Source organism: Aulonocara sp. 'chitande type north' Nkhata Bay, linkage group LG22 (genome assembly GCF_057382095.1).
Source record: "Aulonocara sp. 'chitande type north' Nkhata Bay isolate Kocher_YH1m ecotype deep benthic linkage group LG22, A_spYH_male_GT1.1, whole genome shotgun sequence".
Classification (NCBI taxonomy): Eukaryota; Metazoa; Chordata; class Actinopteri; order Cichliformes; family Cichlidae; genus Aulonocara; species Aulonocara sp. 'chitande type north' Nkhata Bay.
This window is the reverse complement of record NC_141364.1, coordinates 24,422,430-24,448,852: the sequence shown is the minus strand read 5'-3', so window position 1 is coordinate 24,448,852 and position 26,423 is coordinate 24,422,430. Positions and strand designations below refer to the sequence as shown.

The 26,423-nt window shown below is 41.5% G+C and overlaps 1 protein-coding gene across 1 annotated transcript in view; it reads right to left on the bottom strand.

Annotated features, from left to right (window-relative positions):
* adgrb2 (adhesion G protein-coupled receptor B2) overlaps positions 1-19,883 on the bottom strand; it is a 266,754-nt gene extending 246,871 nt beyond the window's left edge. The window contains exon 1 of the mRNA XM_086279307.1: positions 18,975-19,883. The gene's annotated coding sequence lies outside the window, so the exon portion shown is untranslated. The remainder of the gene's footprint in view (positions 1-18,974) is intronic.
* Between the last annotated feature and the right edge of the window lie 6,540 nt (positions 19,884-26,423).

Sequence of the window (26,423 nt, the reverse complement as noted above, 5' to 3'; positions counted from 1 at the left end):
CTCGAGTCCAAGTCATGTGACTCGAGTCCACACCTCTGGTATAAGCTGCATATCTCATTAAACTGACAGTATTTACGGGGGCTTGTTACCCTGTTGAATTGGATCACCAGTGCCCGAGTATGCCAAGAGGAACCACACTGTGAATCAGTGCCATTTATTGACAAAAGACAAAAAAGAACCCATCACAACAATTTTGATCATAACCATAACTGACATTTATGATTCATTATGTTCTGGGAAAGAGAGCAACAATCTGTTCCTGTGAATGAAGGTCTACAAATCCATTTAATGTGGGCTCATTTTAAAAGCAGGATATGAGAGATGGTGTCAATCAAAATTCTGATCAAGCAAAGGGGATCTGTGAGGATGCCTATCAGAGCTTGTCCTTGATTGGGTGCACGCTTCAGTCATGTCATTAGTTCCTTTGCAGGACCCTTAGTTGAATATAAGTTGGCAGGAAATGAGATAGGGAGAATAAGCGCCAGCAAAGATAAAATCCTTAGAAAGGATGAGTGGGATGTAAAAAAAAAAGAGAGAAAAAAAATCCCTTTCGCTACCACGCCTCCAGACCTGAAGTGCATTTAAGGGCTGCTCATAAAAACGTGATGACTAAATCCACAAAGCCAGCACTGAGATAGGAAATTTGTGGGGATGATGATGTGTCATGAGACAGCTGGAAGAGGAGAGGGGTAGACAAAGCAAATTTGCACTTTACCTGAGTAATGGTAAAGTGCATTACCCCCCCCCCAAACGAAAACAAAACAAAAAAAACCTTTCCATTGATTCATTCTCTTCCGCTTATCCTTGTCAGGGTCATGGGGGGGACTGGAGCCTATCCCGTGCTATCTTAGGGCAAAAGGCTGGGTACACCCCAGACAGGTCGCCAGTCTGCCGCAGGGCTAACGCATAGAGACAGACAACCATTCACACTCACATTTACACCTATGGGCAATTTAGAGTTGCCAGTTAACCTATCCCCACTAAGTGCATGTCTCTGGAATGTGGGAGGAAGCCGGAGTATCCAGAGAGAACCCACACAAACACGGGGAGAACATACATTCTAAATACATATATATTAGATATGGATGTTCTTTACTATTCACTATAGTCCTTATGAATGATGAAATCGCAACTTTTACTTTGCTTAAGTTTGTCTTCTTACTGTGGTGAAAGAAGCCAGATTGACATTAATTATTCACTGCTTTTAACCAGTGTTGGGAAGGTTACTTTTAAAATGTATTCCATTACAGATTACAGAATACATGCCCCAAAATGTATTCTGTAACGTATTCCGTTACATTACTCAATGAGAGTAACGTATTCTGAATACTTTGGATTACTTAATATATTATCATGCTGTTTACAACTACGTGAATGTACTATTGCTGTGATTTATTACTGTTACTGAAGGTCCGCGGCTTCGAACCGTAGTAAAGGGACCTCTGGCTAATACGTCGGGTTCGTGTTGGGCTCGTAGCCGAAAAATAGCTTTACTTTGTTGTCTGGGTCAAGTCTGCTTGTGAGAGACAGAGAGAGGCGTTGAAAGACTGCTCCAACGGAACTTATTGTCTTTGGAGGAAAACACGAACACAGTGTACAGTTGAGTTTTAATAGCTTACTTTCAACTGGGCTCATCAGGCACTCTTCTTGGCTGCAGTGGTTATTATTATATTTACATGCTTCCAGCTCCCGTTTCTGCTTGATGACAGCTCGTACTTTTCCTTTTTCTCCCTCTCTCGCTCACAGACACATAACGGGTATGGCAGTCCATTCTCCCTGCAGCACGGACTACACTGCCTATGAGGCTACATTCTTTAGGGCTATGCTTGTAGCATTCTGCCTATTAGCTTAGCACAACAACAACAAAAAGGCGCTCTCTCACCCAGGAAACACGCAGAGAGCGAGCGTCACCCTGTAATCATGGCAACCGTAACGCTGCCACCTGGAACAACAGAACGTAGCTGTCAAACAAAACCCAAACAGTCCTGACCTGCGACAATATGAAACAGGGAAGTACCGCCGTGTAATCCATTTATTTCAACAAAGTAACTGTATTCTAAATACCACCTTTTTAAACGGTAACTGCAACGGAATACAGTTACTCATATTTTGTATTTTAAATACGTAACGGCGGTACATGTATTCCGTTACTCCCCAACATTGCTTTTAACAAATTTTTATCTATTATCATTATCATATTATTGCATGTGTCCTCTTTAGGCTAACTGGCCTTTAAAACTAATGGCTTTGATAGACACTTTTAGACAACTATGTATTCATTAACAGTTATTTTTAGCCAATTTAAACCTATTCAACCACACTCTAATTACTACTACTACCTATTAAGATAAATTTTCAACTCTTTCAAATTGACCAGTTATTCAATAAAAGAGCTAATTAAGGTTTATGGCCAACTTTCTAAAAAAAAGTCGAATTTCACTCTTTTTTTTCTGTCCTTATTTTGACCAGATGCACTGTAAACCCATTCATCCACCTACGCATCAATCCATTCATCCATCCATTTTCTTCCATTTATCCAGTTCAGGGTTGCAGATGGCTACGGGGTGCCTGACTGAATAGAGAATGAATAAAACAACGAGAAAAAAGCAAAGATACTTTATTGTTCCCCAGTTGAAAATTACTTGTTTTTTGTTTTTCTTTTTTTTTTTTTAAGTCTTCAAATGGGAGTAAAGAAGTTTGAAGGCAGTGAGAGATAAAGAAAAAGAGCTGAAGAATGTGTGTGTTTGCAGGCACACAGGGGACTTTCAAAACCACACTCAAAAAATAGGATCTTCAAAGGTAGCCAGCTCATAACCAGAACAGCAGGTCTGTGAAAGGAAAATACTAAAAGACACAAAAATAACATACCAGGTAAGAGAAAGAATGAAAACAAACCTCCAACACTGACTGTTTTCAAAAAGGGAACAAAACTTTTAAGTGAGTATAGAGTGTAGGCAGAGAACTCGGAGGCGACTGCCACGGGAAAGAATGATAGGAGTGGACAGCTATACACAGAGGTACATGTGTACAGGCAGACTAAGAGTCTTTAGATGTTGATAAATGGGCAAAAATAAAGGAAGCACACATTCCCACATAAATACTAGGTTGACCTAATTGCTAAGTCATGAATAGATGACTGATTTTGAGCACAAAGGTTCAGTCTGTTGTGACAGGATGTCTAAATATTAATGCAATATTGTTGTTTACTCATATTTTCCTAAAGCTGACAGGACCTGAGCCAAAGCAAAAGGACACAATAACACAATCCGTTGCCAAAAAACAGGACAACTATTATTTTTAGGTTTGCCCCATACCTTGTACTGGCATGATAACAAAAATCACATAATAAAAGGAAATTATAATCATGTAGGTGTGTGATATAAAGGACAGGTAGGAGTACAAAACAAGATGCTGCTCTTACAAAAGATGTAAATTATTTCGAACACTTGCGAGTATGAGCAGCGAATGGGAATGAGACAGCAACAGGAAAGCACAGAGAGGTGGGAATAGATTCTTGTGAGAAATATGGGCATCTGACAGACAAAACTGGCAGACGCAAACACTGGAAAATGGCGCTCACACCCGCTGATTGTTTACGGGCGTTACAAGATATCTCAATCGGTTCCTTTATTGGCCTCATGAGGTGTTGGGGGGAACACGGAAGGGAAGGCGAGACGGAGGAGTTACATTGCATCCCGGGTGAGTCCAGTAAAGCTTGGGTTGGCTTCCAACCCTAACTCTAACACTGATGGATCTGCTAACACCTTACCGCGGTGCAGCATGGCCGAGCCATCTCACTGATCTTACTCTCTCCACCACTAATCTATCCATCTCACACAGACAAGACAGACCCACTGGATGTATCGCCTTCCAATCATCCCATCACGGTTAACCGCAGTCAAAAACGAAAGGAAAGAATAGAAAAAGTGTTAGAGAGAGAAATAGGTATTGATTTGATCAAATATACTGCTGTGAGCAGGTTTGGCCATGCTCAGCAGCTTAGCACCCCGAAATAGAAAGCATGAAGGAGAGACTTGGTGTGGGTGGCTTGTTTAATAAGACAGCAATGAAGAGGGGAAGCAGCAGTCATGACTGCAGCAAACAGAGGGAAAATGTTGCACAACAGGCAGAATTTCTGAAAAGGGGGAACCTTTTCAGAAATGTGTGTGGCAGAATGCACATTGAAACAGACCATAAAGAAGCCAACAGTCTGGCTCTATAATGCTTAATTTGAAAGTGAATGTGAAAGCAGGTGCGCATGAGATTAATGCTTCTGCTTGCCTCCAGATAGTCGATCATACAAGTGTGACTAACATGGGAGTTTGTTTAAAACATGGTTGTGTGACTGCTTGGGTTTCTAGGGGTTACCTTGGTGAATATAGTGTGATTAGAAATGATGCAACAATGAAATACCGTGCGTGTGCGTGCATCCGTGTGTGCATGTGTGCATATGTGCAGAACTGTCTCCCTCTGGCAACGTGACAGGGATATGACTGGTTGTAATTGCCTGCTCCACTCGACTCAGCGAGGGGTTAATAATGCCAGTAGCCCCTTATTCCTACAGTCACCTTCCACTGTACTGCTCTGACAGTTGCATTCACTCTGGCCAGAATAATCACGTATAGTAAATAAACAAATGTAGTTGCATCTATCTTTACTCATGTATCATGTACAGCATCGGAACACCCTATAGGTCTGCTGCTTTGCACGATTCGCCTCCAGAATCAGATCATTAGATACTTGGTACATTCTCCATATTATAAATAGCCCAGAAGGCTTAATGGCAGTGCTAGGCATTGGAATGACTTAAGATTTGATAGACGCAACAGTCCCATAAGCCACATTCCCATCATACCTTAAGCTCAATTGGATTTAAACCACATTTTACATCAGGGTTCAAGACATCATCAGCTGCTATAAATTACTAATCATACTACTGTTGGGAAGTATAATATGTGTCAGCTGGAACTACTAGACACTTATCACAGCTCAGATACTGAATGGTGTGATATTCATTTAGGAATGTAAAACAAGCATTCAGTATTCATTACAAAAGATTAACACTTTCAGGAAATACTTTGAGGCTCAACTCACTGATTTGAAAGCAAGACTTCTGCTCTGCTTCCCAGGGAGGAGCACAAAAACCATCTCCATTAAAAGACCCTGTAGCCCCGTGTTCCCCAGCGAATGTAAGAGATTGGCAGCATCTAATTACATTCTGATGGGGTCTGTTCCTTTAAGGTACTAAGGTGCTATTCCATGAAGAGAGGCATTCTGAGTCTCCCAGGTCTCCAACTTGCTACTTTTAGGATCACCGTTTAAATTGGGTCCTGGAAAAAGGTGCTGATGGTGTGTTGAGAGGAGATTGGGCTGCTATGATACTGGAACCGCAAGGGGAATTAAAATGCTGTCATGCCGCAAGCAATAAAACCTATCTAAGCATCACCTGGGATTTTCTTCTTCACTAGAGCATATATACACAAAGTTGCAAAGTACTATAATGTTCCTGTGGAGTGACCACCTGCAGATGTAATAAAAAGCTAAATATGTAACTTGGAAGAGATTATATTTGAGAGATCATGCTGGTAAGTCGGCTGTATCCACGTACACAAATGAGGTTAAAGCATCTTACCTTCACGCTCAGGGTGCAAAATAGGCTTATTACCACTCCATCATGCCTACTGTGTTTATGTTAAGCTTTTACAGTTGAATTCTTTGTTTTAGGAGACATTGCACTTTCACCATCTTAAGGAATCGCTCACTTTTCCACAATGTGTGCCAGAGCTTTCTTGTCAATAAAACTACACGTCTGCAAAACCCAGACAGCAAGAAGAACAGCGTAACAACTCGGGGGCCTGTCTGGAGAAAGGTATAGCTTGAGAAATAATCTCGGATAATGGCATCCGCTGAGGTGGAACTGTAATTTTACGATTTCATGTGCCACAGTGTGTATGATTGCAGCTGACACTGTTGAATAGAGAGCATGGGTGTGTGTGTGTGGCTATGCACACAGTGCAAGGCTTGACAGGAAAGTGTTAATTCAACAAAGAAGAATAAGATCCATTCTGAGAACAGGCATGCAGTTCTATTCCAGCAGAGTCAAGGTCCCAGTGTAATGTTTCCTTCTTTTTATTCATTTCATATATAAAGATACGGTTAACGTCAGTGAGAAAAATGTTACTTTAAAGGACAATGGCAGCCGCACATATCTGACCATGACGTGGAGTGTACTATTGACAGTGTATAAATTACAAATACTAGCAATAATAATACAAATTCCGTTGCGGATACAAATTTTGATGACGTTGAGTGTTAAGTAAGTCTTTCTAAAAATAGCTGTTAATAATTGGCGATGTTCAGGCAAAGCTTTGTTCAGATTGGCCTACTCGCTATGGAGGAGATACAGCCACAATCGTACTACTAAGATGTCCAAAGAGATCGTGATAAGATTACCTGTAGTAAAATTACTCTAAGTACAAGTGAAATATTTGGATTGTGGATATGAAAACAGGGCTCATACACAAGCAGCACAGAAAAACATCAAACTACCACCTTATGAAAGAGTTATAGAGTATATTTGATTAGAGAACCACTAGCATATTTTAGGATTTGTTTCCCAATGGCTGATACAACATCCCAATCCTTCACACACAGAAACCTTTTACCTCTAATTGTACCATCTGCCGTGTAAGATGTTTTATAATCCTGCGCGGGAGATAATGCATTACAAACAATCAGAGATAGAACAATCACTTGCAATCACGTGCATTTCTGAAATCCAGAAGAAGAAAAAAACAGACAAAAAACTAAAGCTCCAGATATATGAAGCATCTGCAAGTACCTGAGGCAACTCATTATAACTTCGGCAGTGAACCAGAGAATTGCGCAGTATAGTCACATCCGTTACCAGTCACAACAATCATCATCTAGCCAACTGATATGTCACAAATCTTTAGCTTTATGCTTGGCCAACAAATAATTGTTTGTGGTGTTTTGCAGCTTCTGTTTACTGCAAACCAAACCAACTCTATGTCAGCAGATCACACTTGTGGGAGTGGTTTTCAGCTTGGTACAGATATGAGGCAACACATCAAAGCTCCCAGCTATTCTTTTTGGGGCTCCTACTGTCTGTGAACCACATGATCTACCAATAGCAATATCATACATTATATGGTTTAGTTTTTAAGCTTGGCAAACTTGTTCACAATCATTTGATATATAGGTATATTTATATAGCTGTATGTTAATTCATAATGCCAATAATGATTAGCTAGAAACATAAAAGCTGCTCTGAATAATCAATATTTTTAACATAACCATTAGGCAAAGAGTCACAGAGTCAGCAGGTTTCCTTTGAGCAAGGTCAAAGGTATGTGGGAACTAGGGTGAACGTAATAAGAAGGTTCAAAAGGAGCGTATGTCAAACCTGTGTGTGTATGCGTGTGCACTTTTTCCTGACACTGTGCTATGTACTCAGCATTTAGACAGTACAGATACATTGCTGATGAAGACCACACTATTGGGACATCATGGCAATGCCTGTACATACTGTTTGGGCGAGTAGGGTACTGCTTCATAGGAGCACAGTGGCCTATCACACCAACCTTAATTGCACTGCTAGCCTCTGCAACACTTTCATTTCATCTACCTGTCTAATTGCTGTGAAGGTAGCGGGAGGACCACGTGATGATGAGAGCCTGGTCACAATGTTTAGTGGGGAGACAATAAATTACACAATGCTTCTGTGAAGGGAACACAGTCTGGCTCCATGAGGGTTTGAATTTCTCTGCTGTGCTCAAATCAAAACACATGTATTCATTTTTAAAGCATTTCAAGCTGCATGTTGGCTCTTAAAACTAAAAGTGTCACTGAAACACTTTAGTTAAAGACAGAAGTACGGTGGCCCTGAGAGGTCAAATGCACTACAACTTGAAAAGGTCAAACACCAGCAAACAGAAAAATGCTGCAGAAGCATACAAAACACAGCAGAGGGTGAATGATACACAATGAAAGTAGAAACAAACAAAAAAAAACAACCACAGAACTGTTTTTGGGTGGACAATGTTACAGCTGTGGAAGTGACAGAAACCAAAATGTGCGAAAAAGTAGCATGAAGGCACACTTAAGAGACACTTAAAACAAGAAGAGGATTCATCAGTGTTGGGAGGAAGAAAAAGATGCAGATAATGTGTCTTTTAAACACATGATTCATATAACACTCTAGACACATTTGCTGTTAGCTGTTTATTGTTAGCTTATCACTTCCACAGCTCTTCTGTTACGTTATTGCCCCTAAAAACAAATTTTGTTTTGTTTTCTTGTCTTTTTCAGTGTGCATGTGTGGTTTTCTTTTCTATATCTGTTGTGTTTTGTTCAACCTTTGTTGTGTTTTGTGTGCTATTGTAGAGATTTTCTATTTGCTGGTGTTTTCTTAAGTTGCAGTGCGTTTGACCTCTCTGACCCACCGTACTGAAGTCTGTAATGAAAATTTCTCATATGCTGTTACTGATTGTATATTAAACAAAAATGTTATCCCAAATAGGGAAGGTAGTACAGAATACGTTAAACCTTCATTCTTGTTAATGGCCAGCAGGAGGTGACTTGTTGCAGAAATTTTTTTTGGCGTATAAGGAGTAGAAAAAGAGCTTGCATCTTATTTGATGTAATACTTCAATCAAAATGTTCCTTGTTTGATGATCATTTTCAAGTATTTTTTAATAAACAGAGCAGTTTATTATAGATCGTGGTTCCATTTTGAGATGATAAAATAGAAAATGATGGTTTGAATATCGTGTGATTCAAACTCCGAGTGTGTGAAAACACATGATTTTATGGTAAGATCATCTCGACTCATGTGGTTTTAGAGTAAAACAAAGACAAGATGATCAAAATGCTCAACTCAAAGTTTTTAAAGTGCAAGTGCATAAACTTGTAGCTATGGCCATCTTCCACATACAGCCTATGGTTTTTCTGAGTACAAAGAGCAAAGAAGTACGCAGTGTGCTCAAAATATTTTGTATTCACTCCCTGCACAGCTGCTGCTCCCACTTATTCTCCACTCATCCTGGGAGAAAAAGTTGCTTCAGTTCTCGCCAAGGCAAACAATGCCGCACTTCAGCTGTGTTATACAACACAAAGTGAAATTTAAAGGCAACACAAAAGCGCACAAAGTCAACAAACCTGAAACAAAGACCTGTCAACTCAGGGTGAACATGTTTTAACTTGAGCACAATTTTGTAGTTACCCCAAGCTGTAAAGTAGTATCTGACTCCACAAGATGAATGTGCAGAGACAGCGACAAAAGATGCGGGTCTGAAGGGAAATGAGAGAAACAACAGGAGCTCCTTGTAAAGCCTGGATTTAGTCAGTCTGAACTGTCACAAACAAGCGTCACAAACACAGTCACTTTCTGCTGTTTTAGCGTCTGTACTGCCATTTTGGGACATGCACACTTGATGTAAGTGGCCAAAAGACAAAGCAAATCACAAGAAAAACCAAATGCGCTTAGAAAGCCAAAGCCTCCCCAAAAGGTACTCCACTGCATAAAATCACATCACCCCACTCACTGCCACTCTGCACCACTTATATAACCTGTAAGACCTCTATATGAGTCCGAGATTGAAATTCTGGTGAAGTAGATGAAAACTGGCAGGAGCTATTACATATATTCTGTGTAATGTCACCTCAAGCAGGTCTCTTATCACTTGGAATATACCAATGGAATGCACTGGGGGCATGACTGGAGTCCACCATATCTAGAATTGGGGAGAGGTGAATACAGACTCAAAAGCAGTCAAAAATAGAAAAGCGATCTGGTCATAAAGAATATTTTTATGTGAAATATTAAAATGTGCTTATTAGTCCAATTGATGTTAATGCCTTCCAAATAAAAACTGGCAAACCTCACATCTCATATAAGATGAGAAGATTTTGGAAACTTTGACTGCTTTGAGCTCTGAGCTTTGGGGCTACGAGTGCAAGCAATTTACTTTTAAGTTAAAGGCAGTTAAAAAAAAAAAAACAAAAAAAAACAACTCAAAGTAATGAAATATCTAAAATTAAATTAGACAGAGTAAATTTATGACGGAGACTATAAATCTATGTGCAACAAGTAGAAGAATATTTTAGACTTTGCAGGGTATAATAACAGCGTGGACTAAAAATACAGGGAGTGCAGAATTATTAGGCAAGTTGTATTTTTGAGGAATAATTTTATTATTGAACAACAACCATGTTCTCAATGAACCCAAAAAACTCACTTATATCAAAGCTGAATATTTTTGGAAGTAGTTTTTAGTTTGGTTTTAGTTTTAGCTATTTTAGGGGGATATCTGTGTGTGCAGGTGACTATTACTGTGCATAATTATTAGGCAACTTAACAAAAAACAAATATATACCCATTTCAATTATTTATTTTTACCAGTGACACCAATATAACATCTCCACATTCACAAATATACATTTCTGACATTCAAAAACAAAACAAAAACAAATCAGCGACCAATATAGCCACCTTTCTTTGCAAGGACACTCAAAAGCCTGCCATCCATGGATTCTGTCAGTGTTTTGATCTGTTCACCATCAACATTGCGTGCAGCAGCAACCACAGCCTCCCAGACACTGTTCAGAGAGGTGTACTGTTTTCCCTCCTTGTAAATCTCACATTTGATGATGGACCACAGGTTCTCAATGGGGTTCAGATCAGGTGAACAAGGAGGCCATGTCATTAGTTTTTCTTCTTTTATACCCTTTCTTGCCAGCCACATTGTGGAGTACTTGGACGCGTGTGATGGAGCATTGTCCTGCATGAAAATCATGTTTTTCTTGAAGGATGCAGACTTCTTCCTGTACCACTGCTTGAAGAAGGAGTCTTCCAGAAACTGGCAGTAGAACTGGGAGTTGAGCTTGACTCCAAAGTCAACCCGAAAAGGCCCCACAAGCTCATCTTTGATGATATCAGCCCAAACCAGTACTCCACCTCCACCTTGCTGGCGTCTGAGTTGGACTGGAGCTCTCTGCCCATTACCAATCCAGCCACGGGCCCATCCATCTGGCCCATCAAGACTCACTCTCATTTCATCAGTCCATAAAACCTTAGAAAAATCAGTCTTGAGATATTTCTTGGCCCAGTCTTGACGTTTCAGCTTGTGTGTCTTGTTCAGTGGTGGTCGTCTTTCAGCCTTTCTTACCTTGGCCATGTCTCTGAGTATTGCACACCTTGTGCTTTTGGGCACTCCAGTCATGTTGCAGCTCTGAAATATGGCCAAACTGGTGGCAAGTGGCATCTTGGCAGCTGCACGCTTGACTTTTCTCAGTTCATGGGCAGTTATTTTGTGCCTTGGTTTTTCCACACGCTTCTTGCGACCCTGTTGACTATTTTGAATGAAACGCTTGATTGTTCGATGATCACGCTTCAGAAGCTTTGCAATTTTGAGACTGCTGCATCCCTCTGCAAGATATCTCACTGTTTTTGACTTTTCTGAGCCTGTCAAGTCCTTCTTTTGACCCATTTTGCCAAAGGAAAGGACGTTGCCTAATAATTATGCACACCTGATATAGGATGTTGATGTCATTAGACCACACCCCTTCTCATTACAGAGATGCACATCACCTAATATGCTTAATTGGTAGTAGGCTTTCGAGCCTATACAGCTTGGAGTAAGACAACATGCATGAAGAGGATGATGTGGACAAAATACTCATTTGCCTAATAATTCTGCACTCCCTGTAAGGCTGGTGTTTCTGTGTATGTTACATCGGTGATGACAGTTTAGATTTAGGTGTTGTATTATATAGCAGAATTGCTTTTTCACAAGATTCCACCACTTGCGACTCAGTTTTTTTTCTTTAATGACATATGACTTATGCTCTGTCATATGTCTTAGAGACATGCATTGGCTGCCCTCCAGCATCAGGCATAGAGGCAAAGAGATAGGAACGACAAAGTCTGGTTCTGGAGGTTGGAAAGCGCTGAATCGGCTAGAAGACCGTGGTTCAACTTCTGTTCAGCTTTGTGTTTCCACCCTTGCCCTGTTTTGTCTTCACTTGCTTTGTATTTTAGCAGTTGCTTGCTAGGTAAGGTACCAAAAGCTGTTTGGTTAGGTTTAGATTAAGTTGCTCATTCACAGTAACCTCACGCATAAATCCCCCCAAAACAAAACAAAAGCAAAACAAAGTTGAATGCATTTATATGTGGCACCAGGGGAGATCTTTTCAGTCATACATTTGTGATAAGATGGAAGTAAAAGACCGATCTCACCATTATCATACACCTGATGCAGCACATCACCAACACCACAGGACACCTTGTGCATATCTTTTAGATCATAGCAGAATTAGTTCTCTCCCTCTCGCTTAATCATGCCTCTATCTTTGCATTGCAAACTCACAAAGAGACGCACTATCACCCTCGATTAGGCTCCATTTTAACATTTTAACATGAATGGAAAACACGATGATGGGTCCATACCACTGGGATTCGGCTAATCATCTCGATGGCAACTCTGCCCTGTCAATGCCCACACCTGTCACAGCGTGAGTCTATCCAGCTTGCCGCTGGGCTGGAATTCCACCTGTCCACTTTGCTTCCTCCAAAAATGCACAAGCTGCAGCTTTGACAAGCCACTGGAACCTGAGGAGGTGCTCTGTGCACTCACACAGACGCACACATGCACACTGACACGTCTCATGCATAATCACACATGCAGCAAACGGCCCTTGCACAGGACTAATGAAACATGAAAAGTGGCAACTGCGCTGAATGTCTGTCAGATTTTTTTTCTCAGCAGGAGCAAATAAAAAAAAAGTATTTTATAAGATATGACTATTCAGATAAGAGATTTCAATCACCGTTTTTTTGGAACAGCAGTTCTCAAATCTGTGGCTGGAGAACCTTACAGAGGAAAAAAAGATTCAAGGAGCTGCTCAAAAATATGTCCACTAAAGCTTTTTAGTCTAGTTATTTCAGAACTTTCATGAAAACAGAAACACATTTAAATTTTAATTTTGTTAAAAGTGACATACATTTAAATTGACTTTGACTTTACAGATAATATATGTGGACTTAGTTTAACAGCATTAATGCATTGACTGGATTTGTTTGCTAGCACCTGAGGACAAATTTTGGTCCATAGTTGCAACTTAATGAGGCCCTATGAGGATCCCCAGATCTCACTTCAAGAACCATTTCTTTGAGCTACTAAGAGGTAGGAAATATAGGAAGCATTCTTTGCATCAAGAAATTCTGTACAAATCAACACCTTGACACAAATATATTAACTGTATGGCTGTGGCTCCAGAGGTAGAGCAGGTTGGCACACATTAACACATCAGATCCCACAATACCAAGGCTCTTTTCTTCTGCTCCGGCAGAGCAGAGCATTTGACTTGTTGGCTTGCAAACACAAAGTATCCTCCCCTGTATAGAGCAGGAACGGAGGGGGGGATGGGTGCAACAGAGAGCCACTCTGCTGATGATGAGGCCAATGTGCTGGGGCAGAGGAGTCTGCGCCCTCTGAACGCTGAGTTACGCAGTGGAACTAGACCCCCTCTGTGTGTGAGCTGCAAAGGGCAGCCACTTTGTGTGTGTGTGTGTGTGTGTGTGTGTGTGTACATTTCTTTGAAAAATGGTGACTTAGACATTTCACATTACATAATACAGGTAAGTAAAAGGTTAAAAGAAGGTGTGTTGAAGTGTCTGCATGGTAATGTTGCAAAGACAAGGAGAGGGAGACAAATGGAGGGCTGTAACAGGGTTGCAGAGGTGGGTCGGGATGGAAAAAAAATATGAGATTTGTGATGTATGATGCTGAGTAAAAGCAATCATGAACTTGAGGAAATCCTTGCGGGCCCTCCTGTAAAGCGCTATAAAACTGCAGCTTTAGATGCTCTGAATCAATACGATCTGCCAGCTCTTGCTCTTTCTCCATCCCAAGGGCCACACATTATGAAAAAAACATTACATAAAAAGGCAAATATTACTGTTGGGAAGCAGTTAGTCACAAACACACAGCTTAATGAGCACCAAGTAAGAACCTCAAATTGTGCAGTCACTGCCCTGCAAAGATTCCTTTTTCATCTTTGCACAAAGAGTTACTAACACGGAATCTCAGCAAATTAACTGTTCTCTGCGGTCGTATTGTGGCAGTTTCTTATCCCTTGTGCGATCAATATTAATCAGAGATGTGAATTATCTCAGCGATTCAAGGCAATTAATTTGTTTTGGGGTTTTTTTACAGCCCCCCCAACCCAAACCTACCTATCTGTTCCCAAGGAGGCCCATCCTTTAGCTTTTCCCTGCCAAAAGGCTTAATTAATTGTATGTAGTGAGTCTATAGGGCCTGTTTTTTCTTTTCTTTTTGGCTTCCTGTTGATTTTCCTTTAGCTTTAGCCTCGCCCAAGCCCAGTCATGCTTATAGAGGCGCCCCAAACCAAAATGGCACTCACTACAAATATTGACACAGTCACCCAGGGGCTGCGCCAAACGAATGCTGCCCCAGTGACAGAGGCATCTGTGACTCCAAATGGAGCATGGCAGAGCACTCGAAGTAGGAGTGTACGATGTGTGACGTGGAGGAGAAGGACGAGGAGGCAAAGAAAGCAGATGCAGACTGCTTCATCTCCTTTTTCCCCCCAGTTCTTCCTGAGCAACTTACTCTGGTTATCTCTCCGACCGACTCTTGAGCCCATTCTATACATTTTATGATTATTTCTTGGGTTTTTTCTCCTCATTAGCCCTTTCTCCCTTGCTGAGCAATGGCCTGAGCTGATGATGACTGATTTGCAGGGAGCTGACAGCGGTTTCTACATGGCACGATTAAAAAAAGTCTTCAGCCTGGATATTGGTGCGTTACTTAACAAGTGAATATGACCGTACTGCTATAGAATTTTGAAGCTGGGCACAGCTGTCCTCTTCTATCAATCCCAGCCTAACTGTACAGATCCAGAGAGGTAATAAGGACCCCGGTAGTCAATTAGAGAAACGGTACAATGGATGGATAGGGCTAGAACATAAGGAGGAATGGTGGAAGGAGGAGAACAGAACAGGAAGCTCGTTAGGGAAAGGCCGGCGCAGGAGAGGGAACGTGTGTTTGTGTATGTAAGGGGGGTGTCAGAGGAACAATGGCTCAGCCAGGGTGCAGTGATCCAGGAAAGATCAAGCTGTCGTGTGGCCCCCTAGTCCATATGTACTATTTAAACAGCATGCACACACAGCTTGACGTGCCACCATCAGTTTTCATACTGTGTGTGTGTTTGTTGGTTTTGATGTATGCTCTTGAACGCTTGCCTATCCGAGTCATTTGAGCAAAAGTGAGACGTGAAACGTGGAGACAGATAGGTGAGAGAGAGGTTACAGTGTGCAGTGACTGTGTGTGCGTGTGAGAAAATGAGGGAGGTGGCAGGTGGGTTGGGGTGAGGTGGGGGGGGGTGGATTTAGTGCTGCCAGCGTTAGTGCATGACATGTGGGTGGATATTGAAGATGTTATTAGTATCACATTTGCAGGTCTTATAAAACTGCCACAGAGCTGGGTGGTTTTCATACGTCTTCAGCTGATATGCGTCGCGCTGTCATTTGTGTTGCCTTTCCAGCAGCTGCTGGGTTGATCATTCAGTGATGGCGCGGTAATTACTTGCCGTCTCGTTTCTCTGTTCTGCTTAACCTCCCTGTTGCACTTTGGTCAAAATTGGCCGTTTCATAATTTTATTTTCCAATAAAGAGTGGTTCTTCTTCTCTGCTGCTTGACCATAAGGCTTTAAAGGCACCCTCCACAGGTAATTGCCAAGGATGTAAAGCTAATGATTTCTCACTAATATTAACTATAAGGCTTTACATTATTTACATTCCTTTTTAGAGTGAGAAGTATTCTGCAACCACACTATAATCTCGCAACAAGTGATTATCTCTCAGATTCCCCATTTCTGTCCTCCCGGGAACCAATTTACACCTTGCTTGAGCTAAAATTTGCAAGCATGCTGCACTGCTGTTGTGAATGAAACACTTGATCTCATTTCGGATCTGGGCACGAATGGGAAAATCCAGCCTGGATGATGCTCTGCATAAGGAGGCTCTTCCTGAAAGAGCTAGAGGATACTCTGGAGATTGTCATGGGCAGCAGCCTTGACCAGTCTGGCAAGGGACGGAGAAACTCTGAGTGTAGACGCTGCTTGTTGAGCAACACAGCTCAAAAACATTAGAAAACACAGTGAGATGCCAAAGAGATGCTGAACCAGTCATGAAAAGGTTCTGCACATTGCATACACTGCACATCATGGCTATTGCATAACTTCCATAACTAAACTCAATATTTTAGATGGAAAAAAACTCATGCACTTTTATGATAAATTAGACACTGAATTCTAAATGATCACAAAGGTTGTGCTGATGTAAAGAATATGTTTTGATTCCAAGGAAACTAAGATACTGGTATGATTGAATATAAAACTCTTTCATGGCCAAATACTTTAAAGTTCAATATATACCTCAGACATTTACTCTAACTAAAGTAACCATTTCTCAGTCTTATTTCTGCTGCTCTCTAAATGTATTTTTATCAGTCACTACTGTGGTAAGTGGGTTGGCTTTACTTTTATTTGAGCAGGATTAAAGTTATGCCTCCTCCCAGCCCAGAGAGTTGCCAGCTTGTTTTAATGGTTTTTTTTGTTTGTTTCTTTGGGGGTGGAGTTGTCATTATTGTTGTTGTTGTGGTGCTCACGGTAATGCAAAGATTACAATGAAAACAGCAACATCTGCTTCCAGAAGTTTAATCCCTCTGGATAATCCAAAGAATATCTTGTTTTATAGTTTCCATCAAAAGTAAATGGTAAACGGCCTGTATTTGTATAGTGCTTTACTTAGGAAATTTTATGGTGCTCAGTGGAAAAAAAAAAACAACAAATTTAATAAATATAAGCAGGTTTAGAAGGTTTGGCTTTGCTATCCTCCTTCTATCCTCTAACCAGCTGGGGTTTAAAAAAAAGGATGGGCATCAACCATGATTTGTGAGTTGCTCATCTGGGTTAAAAGCAGCCCTACTAGGCCTACTGCCATTGGTGACAACATCAGCCATAACCAATTGTAGCAGCACTGACTTTAAATTAAACAAGAAGCTAGTTTGTGCTTATTTACTGCTCTCTACTTACAGGGTGGAAGCAGAGCAGCAGCATACACGGTTCTTCAAATGAAGATCCAGTATCCCCTACTGTAAAGTTTTAGAGTGATTCCCTGCGCTAACAAATCCATTACATGATTACCAAGCTCCCATAGCAGAAAGACAGAGATACTGCTGGCTATGTCTGACCTGTTAATCCAGATTCTAAATGATGCCAAGAACCAAAGAGACATGAATCATTGTCGCTGTTAAGTAGCATGTACCAGTTCACCCACCGGCTACCGTAGCAAGAGTTTGTCTCGGCTCAGTGGGGGAAAAAGTAAAAAACAAAACAAAACAAAAAAACAATGGAGGGAATTGTTTAACACGGCGCACAGATGGCGACTTGGGGAAGCAAAATAATCGAGATCGCCGCTAACACGTGTGCTACACTCCATAAATTAAAGAGGATCCAATGGCAGGAAATGCGGGGTTTGAGGTGGAGAGCGAAGAGAGCGCTCACAATGCATGCTCAACAGATGGGTAGAAAATAAGAGAGACGGGAGCAGAGCTCGGAGGCTCCTCTGCGCTCCCGTTGTCGCGTCCCGTTTGTCATCCCCGCTCAGCGTCACCGGAGCCACCTGCTCACTACCGAATGTGGGAGGGGGGGCATCTGTGGGGCCGTTTTCTCCGACTAAACCCTGGCACACTTATTTCACTGAAAACAGCACCGACTTAGACCGAGAGAGGCACTGCGGCAGACGCACGGCACAGTCAAAGAGGTGCCCACGAATGCATTTTTCACCCACCCCATCAAATAATCAGACCCAGGAGTTTCATCAAGCAAGCGTTCAAAGGGCTTTCTGTTGCGTGCTGTGATGCCAGTACGGATGTTAGCCCCCCCCCTCCCTCCTCGGTTATTCAATCCCACGATCAGTGGCGTCTTTAGTACATCCTGGCTCTTTAACATTCAATCGGAGAAGGCACCCACTCACCCAGGCGCAGAGCGCTCGCTGGGGGGGTGGTGGTGGTAGGGGCTCAGCATCAGTACCTCGATCATAAAGATATAGATACTGCGACCGGCCGACGATCGTTGCAAGCATCCCTAAACCTTTCGTGGAAACGTCGAGGAGAGATCCGCACGTGGGAAGAGGTCTGGTGTGTGGACCTTTATCTAAATTAAGAATGACATCGTGCCCCCCCCCCCCAACACACACACACACACACACACAAAAGAAACCGCTTCTTTCTTTTGTTGAGGTGTTGAATGCAGGGTTGTGCTGATGAGACTGCATCAATAAAGCGAGAGGCGAACCAGTGTGTTGCAAGCTGGAAATAAAATTGCCTGTGCGGGGTACGTGCCCACGGTGCTCTCTGTGCAAGTGTGTGTTTCTTTCGGCCACTGCGGAAAGTTACAGGTCTGACAGCGGGTTTTAAAGACAGACTTACAGTTCTCAGCGTCTCCCACTGAGGGATTCGGCATTCAGGGAGGATTGTGCTTTCAAGCAGAGTTCTATTAATGGGATCTAACTCAACGGCTCAGGCGTGTTTGGGGATTTTTTTTCCCTACTGTGACCGCTACTTTCGCTCAGGTCCACGGATCACATACCCCCCCCCCTTCCCACCCCCCAACCAACACTGATAACTGTCCATACAGCTCAGTCTTGTGAAACTGCCCCGGACGGGCGAAAAATAACTGTACTGCAGCCTGAACGTTAGACTATATGCGTCATTAAAATCGGACTTCCACACAGCATGGATGACATGAATGAAATAAATAGACAAACCGGCAGTGTGGATGGCGCAAAGAAACAGTATCCCCCCCCCCCCCCCCCTTTTTTTTTTTTTTTCCAAAAAGCTTTGAGTTGTGTGGGTAAAGCATGTTACCTGATCGCTGTCAGCAGCAGTTATTTGATGCGACGGCTATTCCCCGATCGGTTCCGCTGATACAAATTAAGTTTCCCATCCATGGCACGTCTCAGACTGAGAGGGGATACTATCATTCATTCACCCTCGCAGCCGCGCGGAATCTTCTTCCAACAAATGTTCTCCGCGAGGCATCCCACTTTGGCGTGTCCGAATCAAGCCCAGAAACAATAAGTGTGGAAAACAAATCAATGATTCGATCAATTAAAAAGAAAGAAGAATAGCTACGGACATGAAATAATAATGATCAATTTAAAAGAAAAAGCATCCACAGATCAAATGAAAGAACAGAACAGAACGCAAAAAATAATAATGCGATGGTGAAATGAAAGAAGGACTTCGTTATTGTAGGTGTCCAGTTTTGTTAGAAAATTTAAAATAATAATAATAGTAGTATTAAAAAAATAAATAAATCCACGTCATATAATCTCCATGGTTTTACGCGTATATTCCAAAGCAGTGTGGGGACGCGCTCACAGTTAACAGCGCCGCAATAGCAGGGGCAGAGTGGGATAGCGGCTTTATTTTCAACTGATGCTCGGTACTCCAAGTCCAAGGAAGCTCTTCTTTTGGTTGAAGCTGGGAGAGCGAGTAGGGGCAAAAACAAGAGAGGGGCGGGGGGGAGAAATGGAAAATTAAAAAACAAAACAAAACAAAACAATTTTTACTCCTTTAACTGCCTCTATTCTCTCCTCTTCTCCGTCACGGAGTAAAGCGTGTCTGCGAGTCTTGCCTGCTCTGGCATTTAGGATGGGTATCCACAGGCAGCGGCTCACAGTCGGGCATCTGGCTCCCCTGCAGTCGCTTCACAAGCGGAGGACAGAGATGCGCGCCCTCGCTGCCCTCCGCCGGGGATCCGAAGCGCGTTCACGGCGGAACACCCCCGCCCCCCCCTTCTCTCTCCCCTCCTTCCTGCTCGTCCTAGCCTCAGTAGCATCACCCGTAATGACGTCAGCACGCGCAGCTTCCAAATACAGCATGTGCACGGGCCCAGATTTATTCAAATTCATAGTTTTTTTAAAAAAAAAAGGATAATTCTCCATATTTATAAAGCTGAGACAATTCTCTGGCTTGTAACAGTTCACACTTATTTTTCACTGATATTTCTGCAACATCTCCCACGTGATCAGGAACAAAAAGAAACAAACAAAAAACAGTCAGAGATGATCAGTTAACAGTTATTTCCGCTAAATTTGCTCTGCACTTGCAGCTTTTACTGCAAAACCACACACTGCACAGCTAAGTCCACATGCAACACCCTTGTTACCTCTTCATGCCTTCTGTTTCACATGTTGTAAAACACTGAATAGATTTAGCACGATCACTTTTTTGTTTGTAACCAGTCTTGCAATACTGGAACTAAAAGGCTATCACATAAACAACAGAAAAACACACTCTTTTAATATTTCCATTTTGTGTTGTTTGCTGTTTTGTGGTTTTGTGTATAGAAGTGTCCTCTGCAGTTTACATGATGTGATTAGAGACTGGAGAGTGCAGAATGTTGCCTCATGGGCAGTGTAGTCCGTGCAGCAGTGAGAATGGACTGCCATACCCGTTATGTGTCTGTGAGCGTGAGGTGGGAGAAAAAGGAGAGTGGAAAAGTACGAGCTGTCATCGAGCAAAAACGGGAGCTGGAAGCATGTAAATATAATAATAACCACTGCAGCCAAGAAGAGTGCCTGACGAGCCCAGTTGTAAGTACGCTATTAAAACTCGACTGTACGCTTTGTTCGTGTTTTCCTCTGAAACAATAAGTTCCATTGCAGCAGCCTTTCAACGCCTCTCTCTGTCTCTCGCAAGCAGACTTGACCCAGACAACAAAGTAAAGCTATTTTTCGGCTACGAGCCTGACACAGAACCGACGTATTAGTCAGAGGTCCCTTTACTACGGTTCGGAGTCGCGGACCTTCAGTAATAGTAATAAATCACACAGCAATAGTACATTCACGTAGTTATAAAATGCATGATAATATGTTAAGTAATCCAACGTATTCAGAATACGTTACTCTCATTGAGTAACGTAACGGAATACGTTACAGAATACGTTTTAGGGCATGTATTCTGTAATCTGTAGTGGAATACATTTTAAAAGTAACCTCCCCGACACTGCGTCTGGACAACTTGGTTTTGGAGGAAAGGCCGTTGGGGTGCAGCTTCACTTGCAGACAGATATAGTTATGCAGTTTGGCCATATTTGAATGATTGAATCGGTTATAATGCAACCAAGCCAAAAACAGTCCAACCTTTCATGAATCCTTTTTTTCCACTTTTATTTTATGTAACAGTCAATATCAAGGTGTGACATCTGTGGACAAACAGAGAGAAGGTCAGGAGTAATAACGAACCACATGGCTCTGAAGACAAATGTGAACCGCTTTACTTTCACAGCTCGGATCTGAAAATTGCTCACCACTGGGCCCGTTTGAACGGAGCTGCAAATGACAGGGAGAAAAATAAAAGCTATCACAGAACTATGTCTAGCAGATTACAGCATGTCAGAGCTTGAATATTAACCACAAATTGTTCAGCTGCTGCAAGTTCATAAATTTGCCTTTAGAGTAACGCTCCGTTTTCTCTGTTCATCCACCTTTTTGTGACACAGTGGGCGGTCGGGTTTCTAGAGCAAATTTTCCTTTGGAAATTTGGCACTCACTTGTGTGACAAAGTGGGTGAGAAGACCATTTGTCTACATTCTTAGTTAACATTCTTGTTTTGATTTAACCATATTTCACATGTAATCTGCAATAGGCAAACATCTACTATCCCGGGTTTGTTTATGTTCTGCACTTTTACAGATTATATAATATAACATCTTGGTTTAAATCAATTCATGCAAGTTTGTTAAGTTAACATGTTATTTATTTCAACTGTTAATTTGTATTGTTTGAACTTACCTTTACCTACCTGTCTTCCAGAAGCAAAAGTAGGAAATGTAGTTCTACTTCCTGCTTTATACCTTCTGGGTTCATCTGAGGTCACAGGAAGAGACCAAGGGCAGGAGGGGAAGAATTCTTATAATTTAATAAAGTTGATTTTAAAGGGTTTATAAAGAAATAGATTTAATGTTGTGATATGTATTGATTACACCAGAGTTTATGTTGCCAGTCAAGAGGAGTAGTAGAGGATGAATATAATCATGTTCATCTCACCTACCTACTGAATGGAATAGTCCAGAGGAGAAAGTGTTTGATTAAGGGGACTATTTAAGCAGACGAACTCAGGTGTTTCAGAAGAAGGGTTCAGGTCAGTGTAGCTGTGTGCAGTTTGACCTTAATTTCCGTTGATTTAAGTTCAGTTATGTTTATTTGAATTGAGTTTATTATAGAGTTGAGTTTCTTATTTGTTTCTTTGTAAATATTCTTGGGCCACAGAATGGTGAATAAATCACTTGCTACACTGGACAGCATCAGTCTCCTGCACTTCTTTGACCGCTTAAGTCGAGTCATACCACAACTTGCCACAAGACTTGGGGGCATTACGTCAGATTCCTGAATTGCATTACGCAGATTCATTTTTAATTGGGAAATAATGATTTTTTTGTGGTGACACTAATATCGCGCTATTAAAAATGAAATGAGTCTGTATTCATTAAATGTGAGGACAGAATGCATGTGTCTGTATTTAGCAGCTTTATCAAAGGAAAACTGGGGGGGGGGGGGGTATGTCTGGATGTACAAGTGTGAACTGATCTGTTAGTCCTAAATTCCTCTACTCTCAGAGCTCTTATGCTTTCTATGAAGATTTTTTGCTTCCCCCCTTTTGTTGCCTGAGAGGATTCCGCCGAGAATTAAATTTATGGGCTCTTGAATTGGACCAAATGAAAGCACAAAGGAGATCAAACGATGGCACTGCCTATGACTGATATAATCATTCTCATTTATTAGAATTACAGAATGCCATCATAACTAATTCTGCAGCTGTGTATGCATCTATCTGCATGGTGGTGGCTGTAGCTCAGGTGGCAGAGCAGGTCAGCCACTAATCAGAAGGTTGGTGGTTCGATCCCAGGCTGCCTCCTAAGTATCCTTAGCAAGATACTAACCCCATGTTTGCCTACTGGTGGTGGCGCCAGTGTCCGGCAGCCTCGCCTCTGTCAGTGCGCCCCAGGGCAGCTGTGGCTACAATGTGAATGGGTGAATGACTGAATGTAGTGTAAAGCGCTTTGGGGTCCTTAGGGACTGAGTAAAGCGCTATACAAATGTAGGCCATTTATCTATCTATATATATATATATATAAGTAGTTAAAATGGATTCAGATAAGGTTAACTCTTCTAGTAAAAGGCAAATGACTGACTTTAGTTCTTCCTACAGAGCAAAGGCTCAGAAGGGCACATGCACATTGTTCACACAACTCACACATTAGTCGACCTTGCCATCCTCACGTCTCGATACATCATTTTCTGTTAAGGCAGCAGCTTAGAATAAAAGCATCACAAGGATGGGAACATTTTTTTATTGACTGCAACAACCTATTTTGCGTCAATATTCTTGACAGAGATAAAATAATCATTCTTGGGACTATAAATGCTTGCCTTCATTGTAAAATTGTGGTGTCTGGCAGGTGTTTTTGTACTTTAGTACAAAATGCAAACCAAATGGGAACAGGTACAGTATAATACTATACATGGCCTGTTGTTTGATTGTGTGCCATCTATGTGTGCCATTTTGTGTTTTCACACATTATCATTCATTTGAATATTCAAAACAAAAAAAACAAAAACAAACTCTTGCATGTGATATCTGTTTCTGTGAAGCTTTAACTGAGAAATTGTGTTGTCTATTAAATCCCCATGAAAAGGCCATGCTCTGAGCCACAAAGCTTCACTTTAGTAGAACTTACATCTATAAAAATTGCAGCATAATCCTTATCTGTGTTCTGAAGGTTCTTCCAGAGGGGATTATTCATTAAAGGTTCACAGCCTCATTTATCATTTTATGTGTATGAATATGGAGGAAATGAAGTTTCTAATGGATGGAGAAACAACATTCAACAACATTTCAACACATAAAAATACAAAATCTTTTTCTGTTTTTAATTTACATAATAAACATTCTTTGCATGTTATTTATCTGATCCCCTCCTACCTGCGCCATGCCCCACTTTATCATATTTGATTTGTTGGAAATTAGATTCACTATTATTATTGAATTCTGATTCCACTGTCCTCTTGCAGAACTCGGGCTGGCTTTAACAACCATTACCATTGTGGGACTCTAAAGCCCACAGAAATGTCTGGCCAACAGTAATATCAGATCATAGAAATAAATGAATGTCAACACTTAATATTGCAGCCTGGTTTTACTGCCAAATAATGACCTTGTTATTTAAAGTAAACAGTGAACTGAAAGCTGAAATAATGACATAATGGACGCTGGATGATGGAAGGGACTTCTGAGTTTGCGAAGTTGGCTGCAATTTCAGCACCATGGAGAGCTCATGGAAGTTTCGAGACGCTTTTAGTGAAAACACTCAAACACACACACACACACACACACACACACACACACACACACACACACACACACGCACGCACACACACACACACACACACACACACACACACACACACACACACACACACACACACACACACGTTCACCTGCACACAGACACACACAACAATGCTATAGCAAGGAAACAGAATAGTGCTCTCACAGAAAACAGTGAGTAAATATAAATTTAACTCTGGGCTCTTCTTCTGCAAGCAAAGTGAAAAGGTACCAAAACCTTCTAAAATCTTTGTTGGATGTCAAAAATCTTTTTTTTTTAACATTTTCACAACTTTTCTGAGCTTTAAGTCAGAGATGTAAAGCTGTGATCACAATTTAACAGCCCTGAAGCTGAGCTGTGGTGATACTTCAGAAAACAGCCAGACCAGGCTTTTTATTGTTCATGCAACTGTATAGTTTACATGTTCTATGTGTTCTTTGACCTGATTATCTGACATTTGGTGTGACAGGGGGTGCGTTTCACTATAGACACTATGGAAAAATCTACTGCCAGAAACATTCTAGGGAGGATTGCAACGTCAAGAAGCTAATTTGAGAAGACCACATGCTTTAGTGTTTAAATACAGAGTATTGACTTTTGCAAATAAACGCCAACCTCACCTCACTTGCATTTTTCTATTATTTAAGAAATAAAACGCACCAATGAAACGAGCATTTTCCTTTGTGGCAGCTGCAAGACTTAGTGTGTGCATATATGGAATGTACATATTTCTTTCTGAGAGCACAACCTTAACACATTAAAAGAAAAGAAAAAAGCCAAAAGGCGTACCCACATCTCCATCATTGGCTCCCTAATCAGGACAACTGTAATTTTCTACTTATTCTCTCTGTAATTTTAAAATGCGTGCCGTGCCAGAAAATTGTTTGGCATGTGTTGATTAATTTTGTTGAGGCTAAATAGGCCCAGAACAATACAGTTTGATTTGTATCCCAAGAATCAGAGAGAGTTAAGGGCAGGCCAGAGCTTCAGAGTTTAGCACACTTTGTTCCTACAGTTTCTCCGCCTTCCTTTTGTTTTTTTTAATGTTGCTACATTCAGGGAAATTTGTGAACCCAATTCAGTCTCAGTTTCTCTGACAACAAGCTAAACCTCCTTTTTCAAACTTGAATTTCACTTGAGGTGGATAGTATCGCCCCAGGACCTACTTCGTGTCTGTGAAGCACCAGCTGTTTAAATGTCCATACTTATTACTTGCCTTTAGGGTTTATGCACCCCCCCCCCCCCCACCCTCCTCCTCTATCCTTCTCTCTGAAGATTGCTTCTACACCAACTCGAATCAAAACACAACACAGACAAAATCATGTTTTTACCAAACGTCTCATCCATTCAGACTTTTAATTGCTACAGTTCAGCAACCCTCATGTCACCGTACCGCATTTCGAATCAAGAGAGAGCAGAGTGTCGTTCTGCCAACGTGAAACTTTTTTATTTCAGCTTCTTATGTTTTCTCAAATCTGTAACTCTGCCTATGTGCATTTAAGACCTTTAGTGAAGTGTATGCTTGCACATGTTTATTTTCGTCCGCAGCCATAAACACGAATGGCAAATAAAAACTTGGGGGTACTTATGCTTGTTTGTGTGTGTTTGTCTAATGCTTGGCCTAGTGAATCCTCAGAGGGGTGGGAGCTTGGAAAAAAGCAGTGGTCCATGAAGTGAACTAGAGTTCCTCCCTGATCAAATGTGACAATTATGATAGTGTTCCTCGGTACAAAACTCCCCTCTGGCTCCCCCATCCATTCCATTCTCCTCTCCACTAATGCCATCTCCTCTTTCCATCCTTTACTTGCTGCCCTTTTCTCTTACATGCAACCTGTGCTCTCTCTTTTCTAAAATTTTCTCCTTTCCCTCGCCACAAACATTTTGCTCCTCTTGCTCCCCGCCCTTCAGTCCCTTTCGTG